Source organism: Notamacropus eugenii, chromosome 3, assembly GCF_028372415.1.
Source record: "Notamacropus eugenii isolate mMacEug1 chromosome 3, mMacEug1.pri_v2, whole genome shotgun sequence".
NCBI classification, from domain to species: Eukaryota; Metazoa; Chordata; class Mammalia; order Diprotodontia; family Macropodidae; genus Notamacropus; species Notamacropus eugenii.
In genome coordinates, this window is record NC_092874.1 from 105,982,363 (window position 1) to 106,006,112 (window position 23,750).

The 23,750-nt window shown below is 38.8% G+C and overlaps 3 pseudogenes; all 3 read right to left on the reverse strand.

Moving 5' to 3' along the window:
* Positions 1–401: 401 nt before the first annotated feature.
* Positions 402–1,826, reverse strand: LOC140531872 (hexosaminidase D pseudogene; annotated as a pseudogene).
* Positions 1,827–2,110: 284 nt separating this feature from the next.
* On the reverse strand, positions 2,111–6,783 carry LOC140533141 (anionic trypsin-like; annotated as a pseudogene).
* A 12,526-nt stretch (positions 6,784–19,309) lies between these two features.
* On the reverse strand, positions 19,310–20,688 carry LOC140533138 (hexosaminidase D pseudogene; annotated as a pseudogene).
* Positions 20,689–23,750: the final 3,062 nt, after the last annotated feature.

The following is a 23,750-nucleotide window of genomic DNA, read 5'->3' on the forward strand; positions in this document are numbered from 1 at the left end:
TGAAAAGAAATGTAAGGGAAGGTGGCTTAGCCCTACCAGATCTCAAATTGTATTATAAAGCAGCAATCATCAAAACCACTTGGTACTGGCTAAGAAAAAGAAGGGTTGACCAGTGGAATAGGTTAAGTACTCAAGATACTCTGCTTTATCCTCTCATGGCAATAGTTTTTAACCCAAAATACAGTATTATGCCTTCATACCTCAGTGTCTCTTCTCAGATTCTGTTCTAGCATCAACTTTTTCAATCATACCTACCAATACCCCCTCTCAGCCCTGCTCCCCTCCCTCTAGCACTGCTTTCTTGTAGGAAATGAGTCATCTTAGGCATCTGTAAGAATCTCCAATGGGTTAGCAATGGGTAAGCCTTTCACGTAAGATAAGTCACTTTCATGGCAAAAGTATTAAGACTGAGCTACTATTGCTGCATCCAGATCTTGCAACAGCTGCTGTAGATTCTGAATGGTGGGATAGGTGTTTTCTTCCAGCCACTCCTGTACTGCTTGTGGGAAGAAAATTCTTTTAAGTGCTGCCTGTATCTCCTGGATGACAGGAGACTTATGGCATCTGACTGGATGTACTGGATCATAACTGGGTGAATCATCTTCCTTATGTGGTGGTAAGGGTTAAACCCATCTGTCACATACCTAGCACTTCCTCCACAGAGTTCCTTAGGTGAAAGTTGACCTGAGAGACTGGGGCAAAAACATCACTGCCAAGGAAAGTCCCAGAGTTTTCACACATTAAACTGTTGATTTCCAAATTTGACATCCCTAGGTACTTCTCTACTATTTTTTTAATGTTGTCAGCATAACCTCAGTGTTTGAGTGCCTGCAGACATACTGCTAAGGATGGGATTCTCACAAAGAGAAACTCTCAGCGATAGGAGAAATGATAATACCTTTCCAACCAGTTAGAATAATTTCTTGCAACATCTGAGGAAGTCCACTGAATGCCACTTTCAACCACTGCATGTTATTTTGAAGTGATGGACAATAATGGTCAAAGACTGATTCAGCCCTATGGAACCTTTAAAAATACTGACTACAAACAGTTTAAGGAAACCACATTTCTTGTACTTATCCATGAGGAGAACCTTTCCATGTTCATCCATATCTTCAATGCAATTCTAGGTCATTGACTCCACCAACTGTTCTGTTCCGTATTCTCTGAGACATTCTTCACTAATGCCCCTAAGTGTGTCATCCCATACAATGGGCTTAAAATTGGGGTGGTGATTGAGCTCATGGCTGGGAACTACTTTCATCTACATCACACGCAATTTTATTATGTTGCTCTGTTCCTTCTAAAGACACTGTTTACTCATCTCCTCTTCACCAAGTTAATAGACCGCATCATATCCTATGTGGAACCATCAAATGCTTTTGTGTGGCTCCATTACTTACTTGATCATTGCACTCAGTAATGTCATGAATTCCTCCTTGTGGGGACAATTGGGAACATCTTAACTTTCCAGAGGTGAGAAAATTGCTCATGCCTAAGAATGGAGTCCATGTATCCAAATGTCTGTACCAGGGGAATAACCTCCAACTCATACATTTTAGCCAGATGAAGAAATTCTTTCATCTTGTAGAGGTTGTAGGCATATTTAACTCTCAGAAGCTATAGAGGGCCTTCATAGGGAAACGTCTTTATATTCAATCCAGGGTGTCACTGGCAACAAGGACATAGAAGAGAGGGAAACCTTCCAGGCACAAGGCCTTTGGGGGAGCTCTTTTAAGTTCCAACTGTACCAGTTGCATTCTGAATGGTGAAGAAGCTGACAAATTGGAATTTTGTAATGCTTTCTTGTTATTTTTTTTAGTCATGTAAATTTCTAATCATCAAGATCTCCTTCTTGACTTAAGATGTTCAACTTCGCTTTTGCAATTAACCTTGGTCATTCTGCTTGTGTTGCAGGGACCTGAGTTCTCTAGCCCTGGGAAGGTTGCAAACTCCAATTTCTCAGGTATAGAATTTCATTCCCATTCTCTTAAAAGAAAAATTAATACAAACTCAAGCACAGGCATCAAGCTATAGTGCATCATTTTATTGGCATCATATCCCAACACAGAATCCCAAAGGAAGGGACAGAAACAATAATGAGGCCCCTTTAACTGCTGGCAGCAATAGTCATCTTGATCCATTCCACATAGTTGCAGACTTTAGTGTAGACACCAGGCTTATTCTTCGAGGCACAATGCATGCCCCAGGAGACAATACCTTGAAGCTCTCCTTTACACACCATGGGGCCTAGTGAGTCACACTAGGGATAGAGAACATGGATGAGTGAGAAAAGGGGAAAAAAGAGACTACATCCCATATCTTAGTCTGACTTAGGGTCATAAACTCAGACTTAGAAGAGATTTCAGTGATCATCCAGCCCAATCCCTATCTCTATGTTCATCGAGTCTTTCTGCAATTTAACCTTTTGTTTACCATTTCTGTCCCTCCAGATCTTCAGGACTATTCCCAATCAGCCCACCTTCAACTCATCTTGTGGTGCTTAAGAAGGTACTGGTAAGAACATATTCTCTCTGTTTTTAATCTTTTCAGAGATCTTGGAGATTCTCCATATAATGATTCCTGTTGGACTAAATGAAAGTGTAGTTTTCTTCTGTGAAGAGAAAGGCAGGGCCTTACTTGACAAGAATCTTTGCCACCCTCCAAGAAGCCAGCACAGACCATGTTTTCTGTTATCAGTCCAGGATAGGAGGACTTGCATTGGGCATCAGACAGAATGGGAGCATCTAAGCATTGCAGAAGGTCTGGGTAGTCAACTGTGAGAAAAATGAGATTTGGAGGAGGGTGAGAGCAGCTGACAGTAAAGAAGGAAGCACAACCTATCTAATATTGCTAATTCCTAAGATCTGAGCTGGGAGAAAGGTATTTGGAACTTTAGTACAGGAAAAAGAAAACAGTTTTATTGCTCCTTCCTCTGAACTACAATTACAAAATGCATTTCTAGGACAGTACCCTATATACTAGGGACAGAGTGAATAAAATGCATGCCTCCAATCAGAAGATTCAAATTTCTGAATTCAAGAATCTGGCCTCAGACATACACTAGCTGTGTGACCCTGGGCAAATCACTTCACCCTTTTTAGCATAGTTTTCTCATCTGTGAAATGAGCTGAAGAAGAAAATGGCAAACCACTCCAGTGTCTGCCAAGAAAACCCCAAGTGTGGGATGAAGAGTCAGTCACAATTGAAACAATAACAACAAAACCTTGTGTACTGTTGGTAGTGTTTGGGGAATGGGTAGCAGGTGCCAGGGAGTATGGAAAATTGAGTGGAGCAAGAGGAAATGTATGAATATTAATCATATTTAGTATCTGTCTGTTCTTCAGGGTCTAGTACTTGAATAAAGTACAAATAAGCTTGTGAGACATGAAACAGCACCTCTCAATTAAAAGATAGAACAGGAATTTTTTTGATTTGAGACACCAGAGGGAAAACCAGCTGCTCATATAACCTGTAGTTATTTACCCTAGATGGGACATTGAAGGCCATCTAGTCTACCCTCTTCATTTTTACAAATCAGCAAACTGAGGCTGAGAAAGGTAAGATGACTTGTTCCAGGTCACAGAGGAAGGAATGCACAGGACTAGTATTTGAGCCAGGATCCTCTGACCCTAAATTCACTGACTCTTTTATGCTGTAGGACAAAACTGAGATTAAGAGAGTCAGTGGCTGTCCAGGGTGTCAGAACTAATAGATTAAGAGCAGGGCCTCAAATCCGAGTCTTCCTCATTCGGCTTTTCACCTTTCACTTAAAGCTTACCTTTTACTCTATAAAATGGTGCACCAATTTCAATCCACTTAAGACTCTGTTCAGTCTAGATATTAGATTGGAAAGAGTTGAACTATATCTAAAGAGAGAACTTTTTTTGGTCATTTTAGTCATATCTGACTCTTCATATATCATTTGGGGATTTCTTTGCAAAGACACATTTCCTTCTCCAGTTCATTTTTCAGATGTGAAAACTGCGGCAAATAGGGTTAAGTGATGCGCCCAGGGTTTCATAGCTAGAAAGTGTCTGCGTCTGGATTTGAACTCAGGAAGATGAGTCTTCTTCAGTCCAAGTCCAGCACATTATACTCCATGCTACCAAGCTATCCCCAAAAGAGAGAGACCTTGCTCTGTCTGGACTGATAGGTGTTGGGCATTGATACATAGAGAAGAGAGGTGAATCAGAGAGACTAGAAGACCAGAGACAGGTAAAATAAAAAAAGAAATTAGAGAATTTCTCTGAATCTTTGTAACTTGACTATCAAATGCCATTTTGACTAGTTTTAGTATTTCATCAAATTCCTTTGTAACTTCTTTCCAACAATGTTACATTTAATGTGAAATGGGGAGTGGTGGGGAAGTGCCCTAGAGGTAGTTAATGAGATAGTAAAAATAAACAAAAATTTTGGAAATGCCTTGGAATTTTTCTGTACTGTTTGTTTTTAGCATGTAAGAAGTATTTACTTCTATCCTGGGCTTCCTGAGATCAGAAAAGGGGAAGAAACTTAGGGACATATAGGGAACAGGAAGAATGGAAAAGCTGACCTAAGGTCAATGGGGTTGATCTAATGCAAAGGTATGAAATTGGGCAAAGGTACTCACCACCAAAGCTCAGGGTGTTGCCCTATCCAGAGATGAGACACTCAGTGCCTGCAGGTACACAGGACTTGGGCAGGGAGATGGTAGCCACACGACTGTTGAGGACAGCTGGGGTTTTCAGCTTGATCAGCATGATGTCATTATCCAAGGTCACACTGTTGTAACCTGGGTGAAGGATGACTTTTTCTGCATCGATGAACTGTTCATTTCCCTCAAGGACTTTTATGTTATGCTCTCCTAGTCTCACCTGAAGTCGACTGAAGAAGACAATTATTTTTAATGCTGGATGTGGCCACAAAAGGTTCTCTCTTCTAAGAACTGGGTAGACATTCTACATAGTATTTATCTCAGGTCGGATCACATTAAATATAACACAAACAATGTGTGTTGTAGAATTCTGTGTTCATGTGTGTGTATGGTGTATATGTATGTGTGTGTGTGCGCATGTGTGCAGTAGTACTGAATACGATCCTGCTCTGTGGGACAATGTAAGGGATGTTTGTGGATATTTCAAACACCTGCCCACTTTTTGTCTTAGTGATACGGTGACATAGAGCAATGAGACATTTTTCCTAGACATTTAAAAATGGCACATTGTTCCTAACTTTGTGCTTTTGCTTACTCTGTATAACTCATTTTGAACCATGTAACAACAAGTTTAATCTATGAATTATACTCTTTCAGCTCTGCCCTTAACCTGGCTTCTTTTTATCCCAGAGTGCCATATGGATCATGAATCTAACTTCTCTGAATTTCTGCTCTCAAACCCAAGTTGTGCCCATTTCCCCCCATGAGATTTCCAAAAGGAACCATAGCTAGCTGGCTGTAGAACTGATCCTGGGGCCAGTGATAGCCATATCACTTACCGTTCATAGCAGTGAACAGCTGACAACACCCACTAGTCATTGATGAGGGAGCTGCCACAGATATGTTGGCCAGAATTCAAGGACACCTGATAGGGGAGGCTGTTAGCTTCACAGGTGTACCCCCCGACGATCTTATCATCATCAGTGGGAAAAGTCACTGCGGGGGTTTGGGGGGAGAATTTAGAGAAGAGAATTTAGCAGCATGTGAAATCTGAGTCCTGGAGGTGATTTCAATAATTTACCTTCTGCAAAATCCACTCAAAGTCTGAAGATCGTTGATATTATGACCATGGTTAACAAAATCAATGACTGTTTCCCTGTCTGTGTTTTTCTCTCTGTTTCTGTTTCTCTCTGTCTCTGTTTCTTTCTCACCATGTGTCTCAGTCTTTTTCTGTCTCTCTGTCTGTTTTTTCTCTCCGTAACTTTCTCTCTCCTGGTTTGTTCAACACAATGGGCAATCTGACAGGAGCCTCAGAATCTTACATAAGAGTATAAGAATGACAAGGAATAAATGCTACTTCACTTATCCATGCTCTCAAGAATTCCTTTATGTCCCATCTGCACGACAGAGTCCTCTTGGACATTCTTCTGCCCTCCATTGTGCCTTCTGTCTTTCATGTCATATTAGCCTCTTGTAGCCTCTCCCCAAGCTGCAGCCTTCGTTGGCTCTACCTTATTAGGCTCTACCTTGACACCGGCTCTCCTCCATTCTGCTTCCCTAATTTACAAACAGGTTTGAATATACTCCTTTTCTCAGGGAATAGAATCAATTAATAATCATTAATTAAGCACCAATTCTCATTTGATTTGTAGGATGCAAAGACAAACGTGAAGAATTTCCTTCACTTTTAAGAAGCTCACATTTCACTCCTTTGAATGCGATTCTGTCCCTTCCCTTCTCCTGTCCTTCCTGTTCAGCCTAACCTCATTCCATTGTTCTCTCTTGTCTTGAACTCTATTGGGTTTTGACCCATTGATTTTTCTACTTTCTCCTGTTCCTTTCCTTACCAATTTGTTCCCCCAGATGCTTTATTTGAACGCATTTCCAGCTCCATCACTGCCTGAGAAGATCTTATAGATATGCATATTGGGGGCTTGGAAAGGGAAGCTAGAAGAGGTTGCCAGAGAATCTAGACAGATATGGGGGTGGGGAGGAGTGGGAAAGAACTGTGACTGAAGAAGAAAATAGAAGCAAAGATTGAGAGAATGACCAGAACATTCTACAGACCAGAGGCACTAAGGGGTATATAGTGATTGGGAGGGCTCACCAGCTGCTCCAACAGAAGCCAAGATTAGAAGAGGATTCATGTTGATAGGGTTTAGTTGACATCTCAGTGGAGGCCATCAGCTTTCTTATTCTTCTGGGGGAGTAGAAAATGTTTGTAAATTAGAAAGTCACCTCTTTCCTCCCCCTCCCCTTCACACACTTGTCATTTTCCCTTTACTACCATCTTGTATCAGTTCTCTTAGTTTTATGCTTTTTGTAAATAAATATATTTTGAATGATAAAGGAATTTCCATGTGCATTCCAAATATTTGATGCCTGTGAGAATTAACTGAGATGGAGAGAATGGGAGTTCTCTATAATGGAACTGAGAATTTTTCCAGTGGTCTATGCTCTTGAAGGATAAAGTTGTGGTGATAGCAATGTTTGGAGAAATGAGGAAGAGAAGGGTGATGAAGAGAGAGCATCAATGTCTTGATTCTTTGCACTCTGCAAGCCTAATATCTTGGTATTACATTGGTTTGTGGGATATTGTCTGACAATATCTAAATAAACCAAGAAGGAAGTAGGGGTTTGGGTGAGTAATAGATTCCTTTACTCCGAAGACCTGGAGGCTCTATAAGTCACTCTGTTCATGTTTCTACCCCTAAAAGGAAGGGGTGTTCTCCTAGGGCAAATGCCAGATCTTCAGAAAATAAGAACTACATTTGAATGGTGTTCAGACAGGCCTGCTTTGGAATCTTAGCTTGTAACTTTAGGCTTTGTGTATATGGGTGTGTGTGACATGTAATAATGTTCTTGAGTAAGTATGACCATGTTTTCATAAAAGTAATTCAGATTGGAAAAGGAAGGGAAAAAATGTTGTCAAGGAAACTCATTACAAGTGGAAAGGCAGAAATACAATATCTAACTGCCATTACTGATTTCAAGTCACTATAACTATATGAATTACAGGCCATGTTATTGAAAGATCAAGTGAATATGATTGCTAAATTATTCTTAGTGACTTCTGGACAATGATAGCACATGGAAGGGAATGGGAGACAAGGCAAAAAATATTGTTATTATTTTCAAAAGGGGAAAGAGGCCAGATTTATCAAACTTTAGACCACTGAGAAATTCCATTTCTAGAAAATTCTAAAAGGTATTGTTAAATGAATGCTTTTTGGAATAGGCAATCCCATTTATTCAGCATAGTTTTTTCTCAAAATATACACAACACAATCTCATTTGCATTTGGGTTTTTTTTTTTCAGAGTTACTGGAATAATTGTGAAAAAATCACAAAGGAATGTTGCTTTTAAGAAAGTACTTGACAACATATTTCAAACACTTACCATATTCCATCAGATTAATAAAATGGAAATAGATTAGATAAGAGTGTAGATAGTTGGCATTAGAAGTAGATAAATATCAACTTGAAAGATCTTTGAAAGAGTATGTTAGGTCTCTGTCCTTAGTCCTATTTAATTGTTTTCAATGACCTGATGAAAGTATATGTAATTCATGATCCAATGTCTTTCACTCTGAGTTTAGGTAGACAGGATTCAAACTTAGAAGCATCCTTTTAAATATTGTTTGTGACACTACCCAGAGCAACCCCTGGAAGTTCAGAGTGTTGACTTATTTGACCCTCCCTCTCCCCACCATAGTTTTCCTTAGAAACCTTAGTATGTAGTTTATATCTGGGTCTCTGCAGATGCGCATATCTTCAGTTTCTCTTCAGAAAGAGGCACCATGTAACTCTTAAGTTAACAATACATATTGTACACAAGACACAAGACTTTATTTCACACCACAGAAAACATAAATCATACAGAGGCCTCACAAAAACCCACAATCAACCTAACTCTCTTTTTTTTCCTCCTATGAGCCTCAACTTTCCAGTGGAGATTTATGTACTGCTCCATATTTATAGTGCCATACTGTTGTTGAGATTTTATCTAAAGGGAAATAGACTTGCACTTTTAGAATGTCAATCCTCTTCCCACTGGAGAAGCACAACCCAATTAATTTACAGTAATTGTACAGCAAAGGGTTTATACTGCTACTCTATGTCATGACTGACTTTTCTTGCTATCCCTTTCTCTGTAGAAGTCATTTAGTATTTCTCTAAAAATATTGCTTTTGGAATTCAAGTCAATCTTTTCCTCTTTTCTTTGGGTAGTTTCATCTGGGAAATTGCATTTCTCCACTATTGCCTCTGGTTGCTGCCATTCTCTGAAAACCATGTACTTTACTGTGTTTCTGGGACTTGATTCCCTTCTGCAAACATGGATTGCCTACTCTGCCAATAAATTTCTATAGCTGCCATCTCTTAGGATGGGCACTGTGAAGACTTCATACCTCGCAGGAACACATCTATTTTCTGTCATATCCTTCTCTTAGGTCCTTTAGCTTTGTTCTAATCACTTTAAATGTGTTTAATTGCACTATCACAGAGAAAATGCATCCCAGTAATGTGTAGACACATTTTAAAAGCTACTTTTTAGTGAACTTTTGAGGAATTATGAGGAAAAGGGTAGTATCAGAATCATAGTTTCTTAATGTTATCCCCACATTTCCAAAAGGTGCAAGGAGACACTATAGTGGAATAGAAAGAGAATTTGAATCAGAGAAACTTCATTCAATGCCCATCTCTGCTACTTATCAGCTGTCGAATCTTATGCAAACCACATCATCTTTTTCTTTTTTTTTTTGTCTCAGGTTTTTCATCTGTGAAATGAGGAATTTAAATTACATGACTCCTAAGGTCTATTGCTATTGTAAAGGTATGATGCTCTTTATTCTGGAAACATTTTTTACAACAGCAATAAATCGTGTTGGAAAAGGAGAAAAAGGTAGATGTACATTGATCAACAAGACTGAACAAACCGTAGCATGGCAAAGTCTTAGAATACTTCTACTTTGTAACAAATGGTGAATGTGAGGCATTTGGAGAAACATGGAGAGATTGACACTTTGACCTTCCTCCACAGCGGACAGACCTGTCCCTTTAGCACTACCCATCAACTTTTGGAGATGAAGAAATAATGGGAAGAAATGAAGGGGAAGGATGGGCAGAATGGAGATTAACTGTGGGGGAATTGATTTAAAGAGGGAGAGAGGCTAGGGATTTTCAAATAGAAAAGAGTGGTCATTGACACAGAGGCAGCCTGGTTTTCCCTCAGAGTGTGTTTTTTCCAAGATAAATCCTAAAGAGAAAGGTCCCTGCCTTTGAACACAAGTAGGCCCCAGGACAAGCAGCGGTAGCAGGAAGTGAGAGGTGTGGCCAGAAAAATACAGGGACAAGGACTGAGGAAGGGCAGAAAAATGAGCTGACTCTCTGCTAGTGATCATTTTGTCTTTCTGACCTTTTCTTTCTGGAAATGTACTGCAATTTGGTCTATCTCTTCCTTTATTTTCCCTGGCTGTATCACATTATCTTTAATCATTCCCTTTCATTGACTCATAAGTTCTTGTTCAGTTCTTTCTGTGATATCCAACCTTTCATGACCCTATGTGGAATTTTCTTGGTAAAGATATTGGAGTGATTTGCTATTTCCTTTTCTAGATCATTTTGTAGATGAGAAAACTGAGCCAAATAGGGCTAAGAGACTTCCCCAGGGTCACAAATCTAGAAATAGTCCATGGCTGGATTTGAACTCATGTCTTCCTGAATCCAGGCACAGTGCTCTATCCACTACACTGCCTTGCTGGTTAAGAGACTCAACAGGGGTGGGGAACATGTGACCTTGAGGCCCCAATATCCTCTAGGTCCTCAAGTGCAGCCCTTTGACTGAATCTAAACTTCACGGAACAAGTTCCCTTAATAAAAAAATTTGGTCTGTAAAACTTGGATTCAGGCAAAATGCCACACACAAGGACCTAGGAACCCACATATGGCCTTGTGGTCACAGGTTCTCTACCTCTGGACTAAGAGGTCAAGGGAAATAGCTCCATTAACCATTGGTTTGATGCTCAAATCTGTCTGCCCTTGCACCCCGCTTCAGTGGAAAGTAAACTGTTCAAAGGCTCCTGGTGACTGGCTGGTGTTGTCAGTTTGTCTGTCCTGGTTTTTAAGAATTTCTCTCTGTCTATTCTCCTTCAACATTCCATAAGCCAATAATGTTTGCGTCTTGTGTCTGTGCCCCTCATCAACACTCCCTTAGGAATTTTGCATTTCATGGAGAAAAGGGTAGATGAAAGCCCATTTAAAATCTGGCTCTAGCATGACTTTCAAGAGTCATCATACATTACATTCCGTCATGCCCTCTATGACCAAGTTGAATAACTTGCTATTCTGTGTTCATGAAATTTCATATTGTGCTCCTGGTCATCCTGAAACACTCACATCTTGACCTCTGGCATCTCCCTCCATGTCTCCATGGCTCAGTTCAAATTAGTGCCAGATCCTCTAAAAGGCCTTTCCTTTTTTTCCTATAGTTTTGGGATCAGGGCTAACTTGTATTTGTATATAATCAAATGTGCTTTGTGTGTATAAACTGTATGTATATATGTATGTATTTATATATATAACCTATATTTACTTACCTTAGAACTTGTTTTATTTCCCTCATAAGATGTAAGCTTGCTCAAGGTAGTGTCTCACTTTTTGCTTCAGATCTTCACACAGTGTAATACTTGGTACAGTACAAACAAAAGGTTTTTTGATTAATTTATTGATTAGGTCAGAGAAGGGAAATTGTGAGAATAAGTTTGTTTATTAGTATCGACAGAAGATAAACACTCCGATAAAGGTCTAAAAAAATGCACCTGAACGAATACTGACAAAGAATCAATCGATAAATAAACATCTGTTAAGTACCTACTATATGTCAGGCACTGAACAACGTATTGGGAATGCAAAAGTAAAATACAGTTGTTAAACTCAAGGGGCTTACTGTAGCAGACAAGCAAAGAAAAGGGAAAAAGTAAGAGTTAAAAGTTTCTCTCACTAATCCAGAACCACTCAGAAAGGCCCACCAGAGTCCTGCATGAGTTCCAGGCAGAGAAAAGTCAGGAGAGGCAGAAGGCAAAGCATAGAATGAGAGCGGGAAATGGGACCAGATCAGCACCCAGGCAGCCTAGTCCAAGGGACAGCTGGAAATAGGAGTAAAACAGAAGCTAGTCAGAGCTTAGGCAATTTAATACCCAGGCAGCCCTACCTGAGACAGAGAAAGAGCTGGGACAAAGGAAGCACCTGGAAAGCAAAGCATCTGGAGTCTACTTAGACATTTGCTCATCCAATAAACATAAACTGGGTGGGATGATTGAGACTCACATCAAGGAACAAAATTGTGCTTGGCAATGGCAAGAAGAAAGAGTGAGAGAAAGAGTGAAGGCTAAAACATTAGCACAGTGCCTGGAATGTATGCAGTATTAGTAAATAATAGTAATTAATATGATTCATAATCAATAAACATAATAAGTATAATATGCTTCAAAGAGAAATATAACTTAATCTCAGGCCCTAAAATAATAACTGGAAGAGTTTTAAAAGGATTTTTAAAACAAATTAGAGAAGTAAAAGAAAAAAATTGGGAAAATAAATAAGAATCATGAAAAAGAATCATGAAGAAATGTCAGTAGCATGGGAAAAGATATACAAAAATTTTCTGAGAAAACAAATGCTACCTAAAAATAGAATTGGTCAAATGGAAAAGGAAGTACAGCAGCTAACTGAACAAATAATTCCTTAAAAATCAAAATCAAACAAGTGGAAGCTAATGATTCTATGAGACATCAAGATATGATAAAAACACAATTTAAAGAGTTAAAAAAAGAAAAACAATGTGAAATTACTCATTAAAGAAAGAACTAAACTAGAAAAGAGATTCAGGAGAGAAAGTATTATCCGATTACCTGAAAGTCATGCTAAAAAGAAAAAGTCAGGTAAGCATTTTCTTTTTGCTAGCTATAATTCTTTTTTTCTTTTTCATTCATTTATTTATTCATTCATTCATCTATCTACCTATCTATGCATTTATTGATTGATCGATTTTTAGTTTTCAACATTCATTTCCACAAGATTTTGAGTTCCAAATATTGTCCCCATTTCTCCTCTCTCTTCAAGACACCGTGCATTTTGATTACCCATTCCTCCAATCTGTCTTCCCTTCTATCACATCTCTCCTTTCCCTTATCTCCATCTTCTCTCTTTTATTGTAGGGAAAAATACATTTCTATACCCCATTACCTATATTTCTTATTTCCCAGTTGCATGCATTCGTTTCTGAAACTTTGAGTTCCAACTTCTCTCTCTACATCCCTCCCCACCCATCCCCAGTGAGAAAGTATGCCATCCAACATAGGCTATACATGTGTAGTTATGCAAAAGACTTCCATAATAGACATGTTGTGAAAGACTACCTATATTTCCCTCCATTCTATCCTACCCCACATATATTCTATTCCCTCTCTTGACCTTGTCCCTCCTCAAAGGTGTTTACTTATAATTACTCCCTCCTCCCATTTGCTCTCCTTTCTATCATTCACCTCATCCCATTTATCCCCTTCTCCCCTAATTTCCTGAAGTATAAGAGAGATTTTTTCTTTTATTTTTTAATTTGTTTTCAGTGTTCCACAATCACTTCCATATATACTAGATTCTTCCACTCCCTTCACCCCTTTCCCCTACCTTCTCACTCCCTCCCTGAGATGGCATACAGTTTTATATAAGTTCTACACAAATATTCCTATAAAATACATTTTCACCTTAGTCATGTTGCATAGAAAAATTAAAGTGAATGGGAGAAATCATAAAGCAAACCAAAACATAATACAAAAAAAAAATTATCTGTGTCATTCTGTGATCGAATTCCATAGTTCTTTCCCTGGATGTGGAACTCATTTTGCTTTAAGTGACCACTGGGAAATATTTAAGTCCATAAACTGCAATGAAGTACTAAGTCTACCCAAAAAATTCCTTGCACACTGTGGTTGTTGCTGTGTACAAAGTTCTCCTGGTTCTCCTCTTTTCACTCAGCATCAGTTGATATAAGTCTTTCTAGTCCTGTCTGAAGTCTTCCTGTTCATCATTTCTTATAGTCCAATAGTATTCCATTATATTCATATACCACAATTTATTCAGTCATTCCCCAATTGATTGGCATCCCTTTGATTTCTAGGTTTTGGCCACCACAAAGAGAGCTGCTATAAATATTTTTGTACATGTGGGACCCTTTCCCATTTTTATAATCTCTTGGAGGTACAGTCCTAGAAGTGGTTTTGCTGGGTCAAAGGGTATGCCCTCTGGGCATAGTTCCAAATTACTCTGCAGAATGGTTGGAGCAGCTCACAGCTCCACCAACAATTATACATTTTGCACCTCACAATACTTTCTATCTCTTGTTTAGTCAAAAATTCTTTCTTTCATTTGGGAGGCAGGGCAAATGTTATTATACCTTTTTCATGAATTAGGAAACTAATGTTCAGTATGGTTTTGACATGTCCTCACAGTGTGAACTTGGCAAATATAGGATTGCAACCCAAGACTCCAGATTACAGTGAATGTTGGGGGAGGACATGGAAGTGGGAAATAATGCAATGTGGGAATATCTGCAGGTGACATTTGAGAGAAAAGTTACTGGGTATAATGCCAGAAGAACCAACAGAAGTGGTTCACAATGACATGACCCTGTTCATATTATGTGCTCCACCAGGAAAAAGAAGATAACGAGTTAATTTTTTACAAGATATGTAACCCAGTAATTTAGTTTGCTCTATTACCTACTGAAGAAATATCTGTTATGTCTAAGTGGTGAAATATACACAGTTCTCTTCTGGTGCCATAAAGTATGGAAACCAGACAGTGGAATTTTAGAAAAGTAATAGGATAGTGGTTCCTTATGAATCAATGTGGCAAAATGATGGTTTTAGGTTAAATTTTATTATTGTTCAACTGTTTCACTTGTGTCTAACTTTTCACGACCCTATCTGGTGTATTATTTTTTTTTTTGCAAAGATGCTAGAGTAGTTTGCCATTTCCTTTTCCAATTCATTTTATAAATGAGGAACTGAGGCAAATAGGGTAAAGGAACTTGTTCAGGGTCACAAAGCTAGGAAGTGTCTGAGGCCAGATTTGAACTCAAGAAGATAAATCTTCCTGATTCCAAATTCAGTTCTCTATTCACTGTACCACCCAGCTACCTATAACTATATCTACGCTGAATTATCATAGAAATATTACAAAATGAATTTTATGCTAAGTACTACTCATCACAGATGAATAGTAGATTAACTTTAATTAAGTATCCAAAGAAGGCAGCTTGGTGACTCAGTGAATGGAGCTCTAGACCTGGAATCAGGAATCCCTGAATGCAAATCCCACCTTAAGTATGAGCTATGTGCCCCTGAGCAAGTCACTTAAAGACTCGACTGCGACTGGTGTCTTTGCCAAGAAAGCCCTATACCAGGTTGCAATGAGCTGGATACAATTGAGTGAATCACTAAAAGTATTCAAACTGTAGATTTATCTACAAAGATAGGAATAGACAGATTACAGCTCTAGAACATCTGTACTGTAGTCCTGTGGTTCTGTAGTCCATCTACAGTTTCAGAAAGAACCAGTAGGGGTAGATAGTTCTTCCCCAACATTACCTCCATATGCTTCCTCCAGGGATGTCTCCCAGTCTGCTTGTGATGCCTAGCAGGGTTTTAATACCACTAACTCCTCAATAGCAGAGGACAAAGAAGGAATGTTGTTAAAATTAACCCCTGTACAACTGAAATGGGAAAAATGAGTCTATTATGTTTGTTTTAGATTTTTAACCAAGTGGAAAGAACCTTGTCCCAGAGAGTCATTCTTTTGTCTAGATATCTATAAGGAGTTGCATGAATTAACCTCTGGAGTGGTGGGTTTTCCCTCAGTCTGCACTGTACTGCCACATATCAGTCCAAAATTATTCCCATTTTCTCTTTTCTCCCATCTATTGAGTATAGCTTTCATTGTGCTGTTGTCAATAAAAGAAGAATTCAAACTTTCTGCATTTGTTTCTGTAAAGAAAGTTGCCTTGTGGAGAAATATTCCTTTCAAGGGGGTGGAGGCAAGATGGTGGAGTGGAAGGATATTGATCTCCTCTAGTTTTCCCCTCATAGCCCATAAAATACCTGTAAAAATTACTCTAAACAAGTTGTAGAGCAGTAGATTCCCCAAAATGACAGAGTGAAACAGATTTCTAGCCCATGACAGACTGGAAGGCCAACAGGAAAGGTCTATGGCACTGGGCTTTCAGTGGAGCACAGCCCAGCATGGGCCATGGGGCTCACACAGAACTAAATGAGGCTTCAGGGCACAGAATCAAGGTTAGCTTCTGTGGTTTCCAGATTTCTCAACCCTCAAGTGGCAAATACAGTTTTAAAGGTGAGTAAGAAGACTCTTTCACCTGAGTGAGAGGGGAGAACTGTCTGGCCCCTGTCCTGGCCCCAGAGCAGCAGCAGCCACTGTAGGAGCACTATCCACTTTTGGAGCCCTCAGCCTAAAGACCCTGGGGGAATTGAGCTGCTGATATGGCTCTCAGTCCTGAGTGACTGTCTTGGGATTAGGAGGAGTGCTGCTGTGGCAGAGCTGGTAACATCTGTGGAGAGGAAATACTTCTCACAATTCCAGGGCACAGAAGAGTGTTTTTGGTTGCTCACAGACAGAGCACAGGCCAGGAGAGGAATAATTCCTCTCACTTCATTGTGCCACCTTGGAGAAAATGAGAACTTACAGATCCCTATAAATATCTCACAGAACAGCAGCACAAATCCTCTGAAGCCTAGTGTAGTATACCCTCCCCTTGAGAAAGGACTCAAAAATCAACTAACTGGCTGGGAAAATGCCTACAAAGGGGAAAAATAAGGTAATAGGAGGTTACTTTCTTGCTGAAAAGATATTTTCTTCCATGGTTTCAGATGAGGAAGAACAAAGCATACCATCAGAGGAAGACAGAAGGTCAAGGTTTCTGCATACAAAGCCTCCAAAAAATATGCAATGGTCTCAGGCCATGGAAGAGCTCAAAAAGGATTTTGAAAATCAAATTAAAATAGGTGGAGAAAAATTGGGAAGAAAAACGAGAGCGATGCAAGAAAATCATGAAAAGTGAGTCAACAGTTTACTAAAGGAGACCCCCACCAATGCTGAAGAAAATAACAGCTTTAGAAATAGACTAACCCAAATGGCAAAAGAGATCCAAAAAGCCAAGAAGGTGAAGAATGTCTTAAAAAGCAGAATTGGCCAAATGGAAAAGGAGTTTCAAAACTTCCCTGAAGGAATAGTTCTTTAAAAATTAGAATGGAGTAGATGGAAGAAAATGACTTTATGAGAAACCAAGAAACTATAAAACAAATTAAAAGATGAAAAAAAATAGACAAAATATCTCGTTAGAAAGACAGCTGACCTGAAAATTAGTTCCAGGAAAGATAATTTAAAAATTGTTGGTATACCTGAAAATCATGATAAAAAAGAGACTAGATATCATCTTCGAAGAAATTACCAGGAAAATTGCCCTGATATTCTAGAACCAGAGGGTAAAATAGAAATGGAAAAAAAATCATTGAAGAAAGCTCCTAGTAATATTGTAGCCAGATTCCAGAGTTCTAAAGTCAAGGAGAAAATATTAGAAGAAAGGAGAAAGTAACAATTCACGTATTGTGGAAATACAATCAGGATAACACAGGATTTAACAGTTTCTACACTAAGAGATTGAAGGATTTGGAATATGATATTTCAGAGGTAAAAGGAGATAGGATTAAAACCATGAATCACCTACCCAGCAAAACTGAGTATAATACTTCAGGGGAAAAAAAGGAATTTCAATGAAATAGAGGACTTATAAGCAGTGTTGTTGAAAAGACCAGTGCTGAATAGAAAAATTGACTTTCAAATACAAGAATCAAGAGAAACATGAAAAGGTAAATAGGAAAGAGAAGCCTTAAGGAACTCATTGAAATTGAACTGTTTACATTCCTACACAGAACAATGGTATTTATAACTCATGAAATCTTTTTCTGTATTGGCGTAGTTAGAGGGAATATATATACATACAGATATACGCATATATATATGTATATATAGTGTGTATGGGTTTATATGTATGTATATTATATGTTTAGATATGTGTATGTGCATGGGTATATGTGTATATGTATACATATACACATATACATACATACAAACATATACACACACATACATACATAGACAGAGGGCACAGGGTAAGCTGAATCTGAAGGGAGAATACCTAAAAAATAGAATTTACTATTGAGTGCAATGTATTAGGAGTAAGAGAAAAGGAGATTCAGAATGTAGCAAATCATCTCATATAAAACTTTTACAATGGAGGGAAGCAGGGGAGAGACGAAAAGAAATGTGAGTCTTACTCCTATGGGATTTGGTTTAAGGAGGGAATAACACACACTCAATTGGATATGGAAATCCATTTTACCCTGCAGGAAGGCAAGGGGAAAAGGAATATGAGAGGGAAGACAATAGAAGAGACAACAAATAGGGGAAAGGGACAATCAGAACAAACATTATTGTGGGAGGACAGGTCAAGGGAGAGAATCATATAAATGGAGGGCAGGATAGAACAGAGGGAAATGTGGTTAGTCTTTTGCAACATAACTGTTATGGAAATGTTTTACATCATTCCACATGTATGACCTATAATGAATTGCTTGTTTTCTTAGGGTGGGTGGGGCCTGAAGAAGGAAGAGAATATGGAACTCAAAGCTTTAATAATGAATGCTGAAAATTGTTTTAGTATTCAATTGGATAATAAGATATATAGGCAATGGGGCACAGAGATGTATGGAAAATACAGGGAGGGGGATGGAAGAAAGGGGGAGAAATAGAAGGGAGGACAAACTGGAGGAAGGGGTGGAGGGGGTGCAGGCTGTACTGGGGAGGAGGGTGGAAAGTGATGGGGAGAAAATTTTGCATTCAAATTCTTGTGGAAGTGAATGTTGAGAACTGAAAAATAAATAATGTATTTTTTAAAAAGAAAAATATTCCTTTCTATTCCAATCAAATAATCACCAAACATATACCTTATCTGATTTTTCTACTCTTTTTAGGGTCTTTATTGCTTATACTTTTGTTAGATTTGTCTAGTGTAGAAAGGTATACAATGAGGATACCAACTGTTTGTTATCTATTTCCCCCTATATTTCAATAATTTTAGCTTCAAGTATCTGAATGCGGTGCTTTTTGGGGGCATATATTTCAGTATTAACATTATATTTTTATAAGTGCCTTCAAGTATAATGTAATTTCCCTGATTATCTTTTTTGCTTTTTTAACTTTTATTATCTTTTTTACTGCTGCCTTGTGGAAGATTTTGATTGCTATTTCTAATTTTTTTGGATTCCCTTGTGGTATGATAAAGCTTACTTCATCCTCTCATGGTAATAACTTTTAACCCCAAATACAGTATCATGTCTTCACACCTCAATGTCTCTTTTCAGCTTCTCTCCTAGTCTCAAATTTTTCAGTAATACCTACAGGTACCCTCCCAGCCCTGCTCCTCTCCCTTTAGCACTGCATTCATGTAGTAAATGAGTCATATCGCCCATCTGTAAGAGTTCCCACTAGGTTAGCAGTGGGTAAGTTTTACACATAAGATAAGTCACTTCCAAGGCAAAACTACTAAGATTGAGCTGCTATTGCTGCTTCCAGATCTTGCAACAGCTGCTGTAGATTCTGGATGGTAGGATAGGTGTTTTCTTTCAGCCACTCTTGTACTGCATGTGGGCAGAAAATTCTTTCAAGTGCTGCCTATATCTCCTAGATGACAGGAGACATAACATTCAACTGATTGTACTGGATCATTACTGGGTGAATCATCTCCTGCATGCAGTGGTAAAGGCTAAACCTGCCTGTCACATGCCTAGCAGTTAATCCACAGAGTTCCTTAGTTGGAAGCTGAACTGAGTAAGAAGGGCAAAAACATCACTGCCAGGGAAAGTCCCAGAGCTTTCACCCATAAAACTGTTGATTTCCAAATTTAACATCCCTAGGTACTTCTCAAGTATTTTTTTAATGTTGTCAATATAACTCCCATTTTTGAGTGCCTCCAGACATACTGTTAGGGATGGGACTCCCAAAGGGAGAAGGTCTCGAGGAAAAGAAAAGTTGTCATACCTTTCCAACCAGTTAGAAAAATTTCTTGCAACATCTGTGCAAGTCAACTGTATGCCACTTCCAACCATTGGATGCTATTTTGAGGTGATGGTAAGTAATGGTTAAAGACTGATTCACATCTATGGCACCTTTAAAAATGCTGACTACCCACAGTTTAGGGAAACAACATTGCCTGTACTTATCAATGAGGGGACCCTTTCCATTCCCATTCTTATCTTCAATGCAGTCCCAGATCATTGGCTCCATCAGCTGTGCTATTCCTGATTCTTTGAAACATTCTTCACTAATACCCCTCAGCATGTCATCCCATACAATGGACTTCATATTGTGGTGGTGATTGAGCACATGACTGGCGACGACTTTCATCTTCATCACACACATTTTTACCATATTGTTCTGATCCTGCTTAGATATCTCCTCTTCACCAAGGTAACAGACTGCATCACATTCTATGTGGAACTATCGAATGCCTTTGTGAAGCTCAGTTGCTTGCTTGATCATTGTACCACTAATGTCAGGGATTCCTCCTTGTGAGAGTTCAAGGTATCTGGGAAAAGCTCCACTTCCCAGAGGTGAGAAAATTGCTCATGCCTCAGAATAGACTCTATGTATTTAAATGTCTGTACCTGGGGAATCACCTCCAACTCATGTTTTTTGACCAGATGAAGAACTTCTTCGACATTGGAGAGGTTATAGGCATATGTAGCTCTCAGAACCTGTAGAGGGCCCTCATTGGGAAACATGTCTTCATATTCATTGAGGATGTCATTAGCATCAAGGGCATAGAAGAGAGGAAAAACTTCCAGGCACAAGGCCTTTGGAGGAGTTCTTTTAATTTCCAAGTGTACTAGTTGCATTTTGAATGGTGAAGAGGCTGACATATTGGCATTTTGTGATGTTCTTGTTATTGTTTTCAATCATATAGATCTCTAGTCATCAAGATCTCCTTCTTGACTTGAGGTTTGCAACCTCACTTTTGCAATTGATCTTGGTAATTCTGCTTGTGTTGCAGGGACCTGAGTTCTCTAGCCCCAGGAAGGTCACAAAGCCCAGCTTCTCAAGTATAGAATTTCATTCCTGTTTTCTTACAAGTAAAATGAATAGCAACTCAAGCACAGGCATGAGCAATTAATTGAGCATCATTTTGTTGGCTTCATATTCCAACACAGGAAAGGGCAAAAACAGGGAAGAGACACCTTTAACTGTTGGTAGCAATACTTGTCTTGATGCAGTCCACATAGTTGCAGACTTTGGTGTACACACCAGGTTTATTCTTCCAGACACAACCAGTGTTCCAGGAGACAATACCTTGGAGCTCTCTTTTACACACTATGCAGCCATCTGAGTCATACTACGGATAGAAAATATGGATGAGTGAGTAGAAGGAAAAGAAGAGACTGCAGCCCATACTTTAGTCTGAACTCATAAACTTAGGGTCATAAACTCAGACTTAGAAGAGATTTCAACGGTCATCCAGCTGAATCTCTACTTCTGTGGTCATCTAGTCTTTCTGCAACTTCACTTTCTATTTGCTATTTCTGTCCCTCTAGATCTTCAGGACTATTCCCATTCAGTCCACCTTCAATTCATCTTGTGCTGTTCAAGGAGGTACTGGTAAGAACTCATTTTCTCTGTTTTTAATCTTTTTCTGAGACCTTAATCATTCTCCATGTAATGATTCCTGTTGGGCTAAATGAAAGTGTTATTTTCTTCTGCTAATAAAAAGGCAGGGCCTTACCTGGCAGGAATCCTTCCTACCCTCCAGGAAGTCAACACAGACTGTGTTTTCTGTAATCTCATCAGGATAGGAGGACTCTCATTGGACATCAGACAGAATAGAAGTATCTAAACATTATTGAAGGTCTGAGTAGTCAACTGTGAAGAAAATGAGATTTAAAGGAGGGTCAGAGCAGCTGTCAGAGTAAAGTAGGAAGCACAGTCTGTCGATAGTACTAATTCCTAAGACCAGAGGTGGGAGAAAGGGACTTGGGAACTTTAGTACAGAAAAAAAGAAAACAAGTTTGTATTGTTCCTTCCTCTGAACTACTGTAATTTTCAAATGTTTCTCGTGGCACATGTCATACTTATCTCTACGGTGATCATTTGTGTAAATATTTCATCCCTTCTACTATACTGTAGAAAGACAGTGATGCAGAATAGCGAGAGAACTGGCCTTGGAACCAGGAAGATCTCCATTTAAATCTTATTTCCGACACATTGGCTTTGTGATATGGGACAGTTCCCTTCATTTTTTTTATTTGCAGGAAATTCTCTTTAAGAGTGTTAAATTGCAGGGAAGGAGTTGCTCTGGAGTGGGAGAGGCTGTCTTCTCATTATGGAGCTGCATATTGCAGTGAAATCACTGGGTCAGGCTATATCTTAAGCCCTCCTCGAATGTAACCACCATCAGGGAAGAACTCAGTTTATTCATGTCCATATGAATTCCATAGCACACAGCACAGTGTCTTGTACATCATAGTTACCTGGATATGTTTGGGTAATGAATATTAGTATGAGGTCAAATTATGAGCTATGATATGATGGCCCTATCCTCACTCTCAGTGGAAATAGCACATTATTTTATTGTGTATTTAAGACTTTGGCAATTTTGACAAATTAAACAAGTGACTCTAGAAATAGAAAACGAGCTTGTGAAAAATTACAAAATGAGTTTCTAGGACAGTACCCTGTATACTTGGGATGGTATGTCCTGGAGTGAATAGTATACAACCCCTACAATCAGAAGACTCAAATTTCTGAATTCAACCATCTGGCCTCAGACAGTACTAGCTATGTGACCATGGGAATGTCACTTAACCCTTTTCAGCACAGTTTTCTCATCTGTAAAATGAGGTGAAGAAGGAAATGGCAAACCACTCCATCTTTTGCCAAGAAAACCCTAAGTGGGGTTATGAAGAGGCAGTCTTAACTGAAACAATAACAACAAAACCCTGTGTGCTGTTGGTAGTATTTGGGGAATGTGGTTTAACAGGTACCAGGGAGTATGAAAAATTGTGTAGAGCAGGCAGAAAAATTATAAATATTAATGGTATTTAACATCTATCCATTCTTCAGAGTCTAGTACTTGAATAAAGTACTAAATGAACTTGTGGGATATGAAACAGCACCTCTCAATTAAAAAGATGATAAAGGATTTTTTTTTATTTGAGACAATGGAGGGAAAACCAGCTGCTCATATAATCTGTAGTCATTTACTCTAAATGGGACATTTGAGACCAACCAGTAGACCCTCTTCATTTTTACAAATGATAAACTGAGATTTGGAAAGGTAAGGTGACTTGTTCAAGATCACAGAGGAAGGTACCCACAGGACTAGTATTTGAGCCAGGATCCTCTGACCCTATATTCACTGTCTCTTTTACACTGGAGGACAAAACTGAGATCAAGTGGGGAAGTACAGAAGCTCATTGAACAAAATAATTCCTTAAAAATTAGAATTGAGCACTGGAAGCTAATGACTCTATGAGAAATCAAGATGTTATAAAAATGCAACTTAAAAAGTTAAAAAATAGAAGAAAATGTGAAATTATTCATGAAAAAAACTAAGCTAGAAAATAGATACAGGAGGGAAAGAATTATGGGATCACCTGAAAGCCATGCTAAAAAACAGCCTGGACATGTTTCAGGAAATTATTAAAGAAAATTGCCCTAATATGTTAGAACCAGAGGGCAAAATAGAAATAGAGAGAATTCCCCAATCACTACTTGAAAGAGGTCCTGAAATGGAAATTCCCAGAACATCATAGTCTAACTCCAGAGCTCTGAGATCAAGGAGAAAGTACTGCAAGCAGCCAAGAAAAAACAGTTCAAATATTGTGGAATATCTATCATTAAATATAATGTCATTACATTAAAGAACCAGAGAGCTTGGAATGTGATGTACCAGATGACAAAGGAGTTAGGATTACAATCAAGAATCATCTCC